Source organism: Rattus norvegicus, chromosome 3, assembly GCF_021556685.1.
Source record: "Rattus norvegicus strain SHRSP/BbbUtx chromosome 3, alternate assembly SHRSP_T2T, whole genome shotgun sequence".
Lineage (NCBI taxonomy): Eukaryota > Metazoa > Chordata > Mammalia > Rodentia > Muridae > Rattus > Rattus norvegicus.
Genome location: NC_141536.1, coordinates 155,894,762 through 155,902,498, shown reverse-complemented (window position 1 = coordinate 155,902,498; position 7,737 = coordinate 155,894,762). Strand labels below are relative to the sequence as shown.

The window sequence follows — 7,737 nt, the reverse complement described above, 5'->3', positions numbered from 1 at the left end:
AGCTACACCCTGCCTCCTGTGTTCTCAGGACTTAGTGTTTCATGAGTGGAGACCCAGTCATGGCCACCTTCTAGCTTTAGACTACCCTGGTTCATCTCAGCAGTAAGAAAACCTTCCTGACCGGGCAACCCGACTCAGAGAGGAAAAAAAGGATCGCTGCCAAGCCTGACAACCTGAGTTCCATCCATGGAGGTGAGAGCTGAGTCCAACAAGTTGTTCTTTGGCTTCCACATGCCCTCCTGTCATGGTGCATGGCTGTCCCCTTGCACACACACAAAACAAGTAAATTACATGTACATTTAAACACTTAAAAGAAACCAGTGACTCCCCAATAATTCTGGCAACATCCCAGGGATTGACACAGAGGTGTTGGTGTACACACACAATCCCAGCATCTGGAAAGCTGAATCAGAAGGGTCACAAGTTCAAGATCAGCCTGGACTATATAGGGAGTCCTGTTCCCAGAAAAACAAACCACTCCTCGGCCTTCTGAATTCCAAAGGCTGACACATTGGCTGCTTGGGATACATGAGCAGCTCTGGATCCACTCAGGGTGGAACAGTGAGATTTCTAGTTGGCCAATTCGACGCACTCAGCCTTCTTGGCTCAAGCAAACCCCATAGGCCTCAACACGGGCGTGAAGTGAAAAGGGGCATCAGAGATATCAGGCTGTTGTGGTGAAGGAATGGGAAACTGACAGGGTAAAACCAATGTTAACAGGGTGTGGTGGTGCACACTGAAGTCCCTTAGGAGGGTGACTGTCTGCTGAGATCAAACACCATGACCAAAAGACGTTGCGGAGGAAAGGGTCTATGTGTGTCATAGCCCATCACTGAAGGAAGGCAGGACCGGAACTCAGACAGGACAGGAGCCTGGAGGCAAGAGCTGCTCACTGGCTTGCTTCTCAGGGCTTGCTCTGCCTGCTTTCTCATAGAACCCAGGGTCTCCAGCCCAGGGACGGCCCCACCCACAATTCCCCCCCACCCCCCACCCCCGTCGAGCACCAGTTAAGAAAATCACTCACAGCTGGATATTACGGAGGCATCTTCTCAATTGAGGTTTCCGCTGGCTTGTGTGCAGTCGACATAAAAGTAGCCAGCTCCGGAGGCTTAGGCAAAAAGACCACTGTGAGTTTGAGACCTGCCTCAGCTACAAAGTAAATTCAAGAGCAACCTGGGCAACTTAGCTAAGAATTTGTCTTTAAAAAAAAATATATAAATAGCGGAGGGCGAGAGGGCTCAGTGGATAAAGTGCTCGCCTCGTAAGCCTAACCGTCTGAGTTCATTGCTGCCACAGCATGACCACACAAGTACACTCAACAGACAAACATAAAAATACATTTTTAAAAGATTTTTAATTTATGTATGTGAGTACACTGTAGCTGTCTTCAGACACACTAGAGAAGGGGGTAAGATCCCATTACAGATGGTTGAGAACTGCTATGTGGGTGGCTGGGAATTGAACTCAGGACCCCTGGAAGAGCAAAAGTGCTCTTAACCACTGAACCATCTCTCCAGCCCCCAAAATACATTCTTAATGTAATTTCATGTTGAGGGTTTGCTCAGTGGTTAGGGATGATTGTCACCCTTGTAGAGCACAGTGGCTCACCACCATCTGTATAACTTTAGGCCCAGGTGTCCAAAGCCCACTTCCAACTTCTTTGGGCACCAGGTGCACATATGGTACACAGTCGTACACACACAGGCAGAAACATGAGCATAAATTAATACTTGTGCATTTTCTTAAAATATTGCTCAGTGATGTAGTGCTTTTCTTTTTTAGCATGTTTAACAGCCTGGGATCGGAGGGAGGAGGGAAGAGAGAGGAGGGAGGTGGAGGAGGGAGAGAGGAGGGGAGAGGAGGGAGGAGGGATGGTCTGGAGCACACTGGGATTCTGGACTCTGGTTCCTGAACTATGGAAAGACTTTAGTCTCTCTCACACAACTGATTACAAACAGGTATTGGACATCTTCCTGTCATTAAGCCAAAACACCCAACACAGTGAATTTATAGAGAGAAGACAATTCCTTGGGCCCACACTTTCTGAGCGCTGGATTTCAGTCAGGGTGTGGGGCCCCCTTCCAGATGATGTGGAGCCCAAGGAATGCAAAGCACCCACCCTGCCTCTTAAAACCAGGAAACGAAACAGAAAACAGAAACAGAAAGAGGATCTGTGGAGCCCCACCATCCCTTTCCAGAACTTAAAGTGAAAAGGAGGCATCAGGGTAGACCAGGCTGGCCTCAAATTCACAGAGATCCACCTGCCTCTGCTTCCCAAGTGCTGGGTTTTTTGAAATATATATAATTTATTTTTATTTAATGTTCATTGGTGTTTTCCCTGTATGTGTGAGGGTGTCAGATCCCCTGGAAACTGGTGTCGCAGACAGTTGTGTCCTGCCCTGGTTTTTGTTTTTGTTGCTGTTGTTGTTGTTGGGGGGTTTTGTTTTTGAGCTGCCTCTCATGTATCCCAGGCTAGCCTTAAACTCTCTATGTAGTTAACGATGATGACCTTTATTTTAATTTCTGATTCTGCACTGCCACATTGGGCTTCCCCTGACCCTTCCTTTTGTGTTTTCTTTCGTCCTGCAGAAGGTTCATCAGCACCAGGTGTCTAGCTTTGCTGTGGGAATCACAGGGTTGGGGAGCCTGGCGTTCCAGCATCCTGAGAGACCCATTCTCCTCCAGATGGCTCCTGGTGTTCCCTGCACCATATCTGCCCTCCAACTTCAGGAAGAAGCTCAAGAAGGCATTGGAGGGAAGGAGCCAGAGGTAGGCCAGAAGGCTCACTCTGGGAGCCTTCCCTTGGCCAAGGCTGAGGCACAGGGCTACATGCAGCTGTGAGGAAGCAATCAGGACTAGGATCATTTGGAATCTTTCTCCAAATCACCTGGGTCATGGGAAAGTGGACAGAGGGTGAACCTGGAGATCACCATTGTCCTTATAAAAACTTAGTAGATGTGTGCACATGCCAAGCACCTGTTTGCTCTGTGCTTAGAAATCAAAACAACAGTGCTTTATGCCTTAGTAGGCTGTGTGACCTTGGATACATTACTTAACCTCTCTGAATCCCAATTTTATCATTGCTAAATAGGTAGGATTTTTATGGCAAGTTATTCATATGGGTCTGGGTGGGGAGGGGGAGAGAGAGAGAGAGAGAGAGAGAGAGAGAGAGAGAGAGGGAGAGAGAGGGAGGGAGAGAGAGAACATAAGTTGTGAGTATTGCCTAAGCCAAGAAGGTACTCGGCGTCTCAGTCCTTTGTCTGTGAAGGCATGCGACGTTTGGGCAGTGGATATGCAATGGCTGTCGCCCTGAGACCAGGCATGCAAAGTGGGTTATTATTAGATGATTCCTTTCTCCCTCTGACCTCGCAGAGGAAGAGACAAGGGGCAAAAAGCTGTTGTTCTCAGTACAGAAGCCATAAACAACAGAAATGGGTCTGTATGGTGCAAGAAAGAGAGCCCCAGGCAGGATGAAGTGGAGGCTGGTGTTGAAATCAGGGTTTGGGAGATTCTGAGAGAGTTAAGATCAGGGCTAAGCAGAAGGAGGTTGAGGGCGGGTTCCTATTCCCGGCTATGACGGCTATTAATTTTGAGACTCCACCAAACTGCCATTTATGAACCCTTCCGACACGATGGGCTAGGACAGAGGGTCTGGCTGGGGCCAGGTGTGCCGCGTCAGGTATGATCAGGGTGCTTCTTCAGGTGGACTTGTCGCTGAAGACCCAGCGTGTCTCTGAATGGTCTCGGGCTTTGATTAAAAAGGCCTGCTCTTTTCTGAAGAGAAACGGAGGATGGGTGGATCTGGGGGACAGCGGGGGTGGTTGGGGAGGGGGAAACGGTCAGACTGGGTGGAGAAAATGAACAGGAAATGGTTGTCAGGACATAATGTATGAGAGAAGAATTTTTTTTTTTCTTTTTCTTTTTTCTTTTTTTCGGAGCCGGGGACCGAACCCAGGGCCTTGCGCTTGCTAGGCAAGCGCTCTACCACTGAGCTAAATCCCCAACCCCGAGAAGAATGTTTTAAAAGCGCCACTGAAAGTAAAAAAATAAAAATAAAAACAAAATAGCCTTCCCTACTGCTACCTGTGGCCTTTTGGAAACTGGTTATGGCTGGAGGCTGAGGATCAAAAATAGGGACACCTTCCCCATCAGCTTCCCTCACCTCTAGCTCCAGTCTCCACTGCCCCTATAATGACCTTGATGACCACATCCAGGTCCAGTCTGGCACCAGCCTGTCTGACTCTCCTGTCTTCAATGCTGAGGCTGTGGGAGAGACAGACAGACAGACAGACAGACAGACAGACAGACAGACAGACAGCAATCTCGGATGAACCTCTGACTGAACGTTCAGGTGGGACTGTGTTGTGGTAAAAATAAAAAAGGGCAGGAAGGTTTCAGCGTGTACCATGGCGGCCCATCGTTCTCTCGCTAGTTCCAGCTCTGTGGGGCTGTTGGAACCAGCGCTAATTTATCTCAGCGGCTCCACACTGCCCCCAAGTACTCTCTGACTGAGGCAGGTTGCTGTCACACCAGTTTCATCCAGAGACCGCCTATCTCGCGGCTCTCTGACTGTGGACTCTGCTCACATTTCCAGCATTCGTCCATGTGGGACATCTAACATGGACAGAGCATCCCAGTGGTGGCTACCCTCTTGTAACTCTCTGCCACTGCTCTGTCTACATTCCCAACATCCGCCCCCTAATAGTTATGGTATAAACTCCCCAAAACCCGTTAAAATCAGACTCAACAAACTGTAACCCAACAATCAGATCTCTATGTTAAATTCTCAATCCACAATACATCCACACAATAAACTCACAACCAATTGATAAGAATATAAACTTCCCACCTAGATAAGATAAATTTGTCTACAGAAATCCATGCCACCAACGTTGGCAATTCAAGACCACCAGGATCTGGGTCATCCTGCCCCGTCTCCATCTTGATTCTTCTTCCTTCTCCTCTCCTGCCTTACAAAACCTCTGTCCCCACCTTATTATTATTATTATTATTATTTACTGTCTAATCATGGCCTTGATCTAACTTGTGCCAGCCTTCACCTGCATAATGACATCAACCTACAGGGCTGTGTGATTCATCCATTCAGCAGGCTCTTGGGACATCTAATATGGACAGAGCACTACCAAGCAGAGTTAGCCAGGCCTCTGCTCAAGTCAGCAGGAGGGACCTGGAGCGATGCCAGCTTTTTTGGTGCGATTCTGTCTATGGAGTCCCGACAAACACAGCTCAACTACGAAATGTAAGGCGGACCAATACGTGCATGTTGTTAGCAAAACATCTTTCATCACATGTCCTCTCTAATGCTTGCTTTAGCAGAACGTCCTCTCTCTCCTGTGTCTGCTTCAGCTACACGTTCCTTCACATGCTTGCCCCAGCAAAACACCATCCAACCAACTTTCCAAAGAACCCTTAAGTTTCCACTTCATATCTATCTATCCATCCATTTGTCATCTGTCTGTCTGTCTATCTATCATCTGTCATCTCTATCATCTTTCTATAATCATCTATCTATCTATCTCTCAATCATCTCTCAATCATCTATCTATCTATCATCTATCTAGCTCTCAATCATCTGTCTATCTATCATCTATCATCTATCATCTATCTATCTATCTCAATTATCTATCAATCACCTGTCTATCTATCTATCATCTATCATCTATCTATCATCTATCTATCTCTCTCTCAATCATCTATCAATCATCTGTCTATCTATCTATCATCTATCTATCATCTATCTCTCTCAATCATCTAGCAATCATCTGTCTATCTACCTATCATCTATCTATCATCTATCTCTCAATTATCTATCAATCATCTGTCTATCTATCATCTATCATCTATCTATCATCTATCTATCTCTCTCAATCATCTATCAATCATCTGTCTATCTATCTATCTATCTATCTATCTATCTACCTACCTACCTATCATCCTGCTGGAGATCAAAATTAGAGCCTCCCATATACAGAACAAATGCTCTACCTGTAATCTGCATCCCTAACTTTACAAGTATTTATTTTATTTTTCTCATCTTTTTTTCTTTTTGGAGACAGAGTCTCACGTAACCCAGCCTGGCCGCAAACTCACTTTTTAGACAAGTATGAGGTTAAGCTTACTCTGCTCCTTTGCCTCCACATCCCAATGTTAGTTAGGACTGTGGACGTTCACTGCCATGTTGTTATTCAATACCCACTGGGTGCAGTCCCAGGTGCTGGGATGCATCCTTGTGCTTCCTGATGCCAGATTCCTTCTGGTAGGAGACAGACAAGACATAGGCGAGTTAGCTGGTCTGAGAGTCACCAAGGAAAACAAAGCCGAGGTGGGGGAAGACACTTGTTTAGGAGGCTTCCAGTCCACACGGGGTGGTGGTGGTGGTGGCGCACACCTTTAATCCCAGCACTTGGGGGGCAGAGGCAAACGGATCTCTGTGAGTTCGAGGTCAGCCTGATCTACAGAACAAGTTCCAGGACAGCTAGTACTACACGGTGAGATGATGTCTTGAAAAGCCAAACAAGCAAACAAATAAAACCTCATTGTTTCATGTGCTTTGTCTCAGGTGTGTCTTTGCATCACAGAGTGCCTGGTGCCCTCAGCGATCAGAAGAGGGCATTCGATTCAGAACTGGAGTTACAGAATCTTGTGAGCTGCTGTGTTGGTCTTGGGAGTTGAACTTGGGTCCTCTTGAAAAGATAAAGCCATATTAAATGTTGAGCTATCTCTCCAGTCCAATTCTCTCTCTCTCTCTCTCTCTCTCTCTCTCTCTCTCTCTCTGTGTGTGTGTGTGTGTGTGTGTGTGTGTGTGTGTGTTACTTTGTTTCTTTGTTTCTTTCTTTTTTTAAAGACAGTCTTTGTAGTTTACACTGCCTTGAACTGGGTTGCTCCCCTGCCTCAGCTCAGCTTCTGAGTGCTGGGATTGTAGCTTTGAGCAACCGTGCTCATCTAGATCAAAAGGGTGCATGCTCAGCTGCGCATGCGCTGGAGGCCAGAGGATGACAGGAGTCATTTGTCAGACATTGTGTATCTTTAATTTTGTTTTCCTTCTAATTTTTGAAACAAGGTCTCTCACTAACCCTGAGCTCACTGCTGGCTAGGGAGCCTCAGGGATCTGCTGTCCCCATCTTCCCATGCTAGGATTACAAGCGAGTGCCACTATGTCTGGCTTTGTATGTGACTTCTTCGGTGACACTCGAGTCCTTGTGATTGCAAGGCTTTACCAGCTGAGCCACTTCTGCAGCCCCTGGTTGCAGTTTTGTTGCTGTTGTTGTTGTTGTTGTTGTTGTTGTTAGACAGGGTCTCATTATGTAGCTCTATAAAGCCCTGCACTAGTTGGCTTTGAACTCAGACATCCACCTGCCTCGTAATGTTAGGACTGAAGGCAAGTACCACAGCACTCGCCTCCACAGCCAATCTTTTTTTTTTTCTATGAATGCAGGCTTTATTATTAATGTACCCTTCATAGACATAAGACACAAATCCCAAGCAATAGATCCCTACCCCAACAAGGAAGTTGAAAAGTCAGAAACCCTATGACGTGCCATCTCTGCTTTGGTACCCAGAAGAGAGCGTGAGATTTCATCAAGGCTTCCAAAGCTTCGAGGAGTCCAGGGTCATTTTGAGGGGACTCCTTGGGCTCCTGCCTGATGGACCTTTTTCGTGAACAGTTGGCAACAGCACATTTTGAAATTCTTCTGGGTCATAGACATAGTCTGTCTC

General features: G+C 46.7%; 1 long non-coding RNA gene across 1 annotated transcript in view; it reads left to right on the top strand.

The window, feature by feature from the left end:
- Positions 1-4,079, top strand: part of LOC148006585 (uncharacterized) — a 5,959-nt gene extending 1,880 nt beyond the window's left edge. Inside the window, exons 2-3 of the long non-coding RNA XR_015683971.1 lie at positions 29-192; positions 2,590-4,079. This is a non-coding gene — a long non-coding RNA (uncharacterized LOC148006585). The remainder of the gene's footprint in view (positions 1-28; positions 193-2,589) is intronic.
- Positions 4,080-7,737: the final 3,658 nt, after the last annotated feature.